The 5,302-nt window shown below is 49.1% G+C and overlaps 1 protein-coding gene across 1 annotated transcript in view; it reads left to right on the top strand.

Annotated features, from left to right (window-relative positions):
- Positions 1-522: 522 nt before the first annotated feature.
- LOC143495169 (leucine-rich repeat and fibronectin type-III domain-containing protein 5-like) overlaps positions 523-5,302 on the top strand; it is a 58,249-nt gene continuing 53,469 nt past the window's right edge. Inside the window, exon 1 of the mRNA XM_076992463.1 lies at positions 523-1,552. The gene's annotated coding sequence lies outside the window, so the exon portion shown is untranslated. The remainder of the gene's footprint in view (positions 1,553-5,302) is intronic.

The raw sequence follows: 5,302 nt of genomic DNA, 5'->3' as shown, positions 1-5,302 counted from the left end.
TTGTGTGGACATAAAGAAACAATATATTTTGCGTCATTTTTTGTCGTAAGTAATCGCAAATGATCGGAAATAAATGATAAACTATGGGTAGTATCAACGTTATCAGCTGATAGTCCAGTCCGGGCCAAAGTGATTAATGAGACCTCTTTAGCTTTAAGTTGCCAGTGGCAAAATATAGAACGTTCTCGGTGTTTGTAGGAAGGTCGGCCCTAGTGCAAAACGTGATTTAAACGGAGAACTAAATGCATGTTTTCATATAAAAGATCGGAATCTGTATACAGAGGATGACTACAGAGATAAAGATTACTCTTTTAGTGGCACCGCTATCGATCTTTTTCAGAAACAACGCGTCACAGGCACGGATGTGTGCTTTCCACATTAACACGTCATGTAAACGCAATCACTTAGTTTTCCAAAGCATGCACAAGTTGAGCTGTGTTTCTTTAAACTGAACAGACGTTGAATCCTCGCTCACAAGCGGACATACAGCTCGTATCTGAATAAGTATTTGGTGGTAAAGAACCCTCATATCTAGGGTTTATATGCAGGATATCCATGCAAGCGAAGTCCATAATGACTCTCGCTGCTCATCATATGTTCCTAGTGGGCTATGTATAAAACCTGTTTCTTTTAGCCTGTGAAAGCTTAACCGGATTTTTGCAGAAAGGCGCATTGACAGACATCAAGGATCGCTAGCCACTCTGAGCCAATCCGTGATGACTTCCTCTTTTTTTCTCAACCCCATCCAAACTGCAGAAGAAATCACAGCCGATTCTTGTGATCCCAGCGGCAGATGCAAACTAGTTTGTTTAAGCAATTCGGTGGTTCTGTGACGGATATTACCAGGGACTGGTGACGGATACGCATCGTTTTTTCGGTTTACGAACGATAACCAAACGCGATTTGCCACAGAAGCGGCGTAGTGCGTGTACCGTGTGCCTGCACATCCAGTAGATCGCGTTTTTTTTTTACTTCTTGTCTGAAGTGGTGGTGCTGCTGAAGTCGGAGGGAGCAGCGCCGTCGGTGGGTTGGATGGAGGGCGGCGCGCGAGACTCTCCGGTACTCGTGGATGATCTCGAGCGGGGGAACGCGCGCGTCTACCGGACGGAGATTTGAGCTGAGCTGGCGAGCTCGCCACTGCGGAGACGAGCGCTCAGGTGAATAGAGCGAGCGCGCGTTAACGGGAGCTGGAGTATGGACGGGTTCGGACGGGTTCGGCGCTCCAGCGGTGCACCAGCGCTCGCGCGTCCTCACGCGCATCGCGTAGGAATCTGACTGACCTTCCGACTCGGATCGGCTGGATTCGTTTTACCGCAAGAAAAAGGAGCGACTGGACCCGCAGATTCCGACGTGCGTGTGTGTGTATGTGTGTTTTTTCTGATGACAGTGAGGATATGGGCAGAGTGCAGCCGGATCCTCTCCGATCAAACGGTTTAGTGTGAATCAGATGGGACAGAACACAGCAGCGACATGGGGAAATACGACACGTGAGGAGATCCGATCCCCCTGACTCTCTTGTGCTCCCAGCACGGCCGACCTTCCCCTTTTCAAGGTAAACTTTTCACAGCTAAACGCCGTCGTGCTTCTGGTCTACACTGAGCTGCGCGTTGTTGGTGGAGTCGGAGTGTCTCGGTCGTGGCGCGCACCGGGGGTACCGGGAGATGTACCGCATGGGTCGCGCTCCTCTCTCCTGTGTTCCGGAGAAAAGCAACGGTGTTTGGGGCACATATATGTTAAGGAACTTCGTGCCATGTGTATGTGTAGCGATGTCTGTCGCGGAATCTTTATAAATGTAGCGGCGATGCTGTACTGATTCTGGACGATGTCTGTAATACATCACCTAGCTATACGTACTGTGATTTGCATCTGCTTTGGATGAATGTATGATTCCTCCGATAATGAGTGGATGTGGGTGTGCGTGTGTGTGTGTGTGTGTGTGTGTGCGCGTGTGTGTGTGTGTGTGTGTGTGTGTGTGTGTGTGTGTGTGTGTGTGTGTGTGTGTGTGTGTGTGTGTGTGTGTGTGGAGGGGGAGGGTGGGTCGTTAACGCATCTCTTTCCCAGCCTCACCCTGTGCCGAAATGCTAAACTTGCATCAGCATCCAAAATGTAATGTTAGCCTGTTCGAAGTAATGTTATCTAATTCTGTGATCTGAGAATGTTTCTTAAAATGTATCTTTAAATGTTCACCCAGAACATGTTATACGAGGCCACAATTTGGGCATAGATCCAAACGATGCTATATCCATTATTTTTGCTCGATTCCGGTGAATTTAGCATTTTGTAGCCACGGGTGCAGCCTACTGTGTCAAATAATATTTACTAACCACCATTAAGTACGCAAAATGGCTTTAAAAATTATTTCCTCTCTCTCTCTCTCTCTCTCTCTCTCTCTCTCTCTCTCTCTCTCTCTCTCTCTCTCTCTTTATGACTGCACGTCTGTGTAAGAGAGAGCGAGAGACAGAGGGGGGGGGGGGGGGGTGTTGTAATCAGTGAGATGTCCATCGCCATATGCTTTAGTTAAGGGGATTCATTAGGGCCGGTACGGTAACATGGATGCAGGTGCGTCTGCAGTGTCCTGATCCAGGTGCGTCTGCAGTGTCCTGATCCAGCATGCAGCGCGCCACAATGCCCTGATATCTTGCCTCAGCAATGTAACCGATAACAAACGAGATTTAGACATTTTGAACAAGTAATTTTTCCCTGTCCTTGAAAACTTCTAGAATAGTACTGCGTTGTTGAGCCAGCTGAAATGTTGTAAAAGCTGGAGCTCTCGATTGTGTCCACATCTCTTAAAGATTTGGACACACTGCGGGAGGTCACGGTGGCGTTGACTATATCGTTATAGTGTAAAGAGGGACACGAACACGCTTCATCACGCCCCTTCTCTCTAGCTGCCTGCACGTGCTGCTGCCACGCGAGCTTAAACACATCGAGATCACACATGTCGACGTAGACGCCGCACAGCCTCGTTTCCTTCGCTTACAGAAGACTTTGTTTCCTGCATCATGTGGGAAAGGTGTTAACATCGTGAACTGCGTGCGCGTGCGATCTCCAGTGAAGCGACTGCAGACTGCAGCCTGGTGGGGCTGCGATTCAGTTTGTGCTGTGTGCCACACTTGGGTGGGCTGTGCTGGGCTGTGCTGGGCTGGGTGGGGCGGGGCGGGGCTGTGCTGGGCTGGGCCGGGCTGGGCTGTGCCAGGCTGTGCTGGGCCGGGCCGGGCTGGGCTGTGCCAGGCTGTGCTGGGCTGTGCCGGGCCGGGCTGTGCTGGGCCAGGATGTGCTGAGCCGGTCTGTGCTGGGCTGTGTTGGGCTGGGCCGGGCTCTGTTTTAGGTGTGGACATCCGCACATCCCCGTAGCACACAAGACCATTAGGGTCAGCTGGAGGAGAACATTAACCATCGTATTAATGAGCATATTAATATGCACACCGGTTCAAACACATCAAGTTAAGGTGTGTCGTGTTATAAAAACAAGACACATATATATAGTATACTACAGCTAGATTGTCAAGACGTGTGTAATTGCTATTAGATGTCACCCGTGACACAGCAACACCAAAGTTAGTGGCCCACACACACACACACACCGTCAGCGGAGTGAAGCTGCCTCATGATTTTTGGCAATTGGTCTCACCGACAACAGCAACTCTCAACACTTCATTTCTCCCCTTTTTGAAATTATATATCGTTTGGCCTTTTGCGATATAAGCAATTGGTATATCGGTGTACTTTACGTCAACAAGAAAATGTCCCATCACACTAGTAAATTAGTTTTTAAGTTTGAATATACAGATGCATAACTAATACAATGTGGTCAGACGCCACACAAAAGCAGGAACTCGAATTTGTTCTACGGGTGATGTCGAGAACACCAACGACTCCTGACAGACTGGGAGGTTCAAACATAAGACTAAATGTTGCTGGACCCAAACAAACCGAGTCTCAGAACCCACATGACTGCTCAGTTCTGCACGTAGAACTGGCTGTGTGTTTGTTTTTGGTTACTCCAGTCACTGAAAAAGCTGTAAGCTTAACAGGGCTTCAACTACAAAGTTTCATTTACGATGTCAATAGCAGCGATAGCTTCTCCTGTCCAAAGACAGTGAGATGACCACAGATGACCACAGCTCGTTTCTTCTTAGAGACCAAATAATACATTTCTGGGCGCGATTCTTCAGTAGAATCCGCGAAATGGACGGCACGCGCCACTTTGTATTCAGTGAAATGGACAACAGTTCATAGCATGCTGTAGTGTTCTAGAAGGTTTCCAGTGGTCTTCGCAAAACCAAATGAGATTCCAGGGTACAATATGAGGAAGAACAACTTTTAAAATGGGTGACTGACTCATTGGGTGATTTGATTGATTGATTGATTGTCTGACTAATATGTATCTGTAAAATCTGGACTATTAGGAAATGCTGCTTGTCACCTTTTAATGATTATTTTATAGCACAGATTAAAAACATAATATAACATAGTAGGCCAAAGTTGAAGAAAGGGAATGAGATTGTAGAGATACATTATAGAGAGTAAAAGCAATATTTGCAAAATTTACATAAAATGTTGTGAACTGTTAAAATATTACTGCACTGCTGTAGAATATGATGACACCGAAAACACATTTTCAGGTCTATTTTAGTCTGTACTGGATGTTTAAGCTGGTGTCTCCATAACTGCACAAGGGCCTTTGGCTCTGACCATTAGCAGCTGAGTGGAGGTGCCGCTCTAAAGCATCGCCAAGCTGATCCTGTATGTCAGGACGGGGCCGGTTCCTGTATGTCAGGATGGGGCCGGTTCCTGTGTGTCAGGACGGGGCCGGTTCCTGTATGTCAGGATGGGGCCTGTTCCTGTGTGTCAGGACGGGGCCGGTTCCTGTATGTCAGGACGGGGCCTGTTCCTGTGTGTCAGGACGGGGCCGGTTCCTGTGTGTCAGGACGGGGCCGGTTCCTGTATGTCAGGACGGGGCCTGTTCCTGTATGTCAGGACGGGGCCGGTTCCTGTATGTCAGGACGGGGCCTGTTCCTGTGTGTCAGGACGGGGCCGGTTCCTGTGTGTCAGGACGGGGCCGGTTCCTGTATGTCAGGACGGGGCCGGTTCCTGTATGTCAGGACGGGGCCAGTACCTGTATGTCAGGACGGGGCCTGTTCCTGTATGTCAGGAAGGGGCCGGTTCCTGTATGTCAGGACGGGGCCGGTTCCTGTGTGTCAGGACGGGGCCTGTTCCTGTGTGTCAGGACGGGGCCGGTTCCTGTATGTCAGGACGGGGCCGGTTCCTGTATGTCAGGACGGGGCCAGTTCCTGTG

The sequence above is a fragment of the Brachyhypopomus gauderio genome, unplaced genomic scaffold (assembly GCF_052324685.1).
Source record: "Brachyhypopomus gauderio isolate BG-103 unplaced genomic scaffold, BGAUD_0.2 sc93, whole genome shotgun sequence".
Taxonomy (NCBI): Eukaryota; Metazoa; Chordata; class Actinopteri; order Gymnotiformes; family Hypopomidae; genus Brachyhypopomus; species Brachyhypopomus gauderio.
Note: the sequence above shows the minus strand (reverse complement) of the source record. Positions and strands in the feature narration are given on the sequence as shown.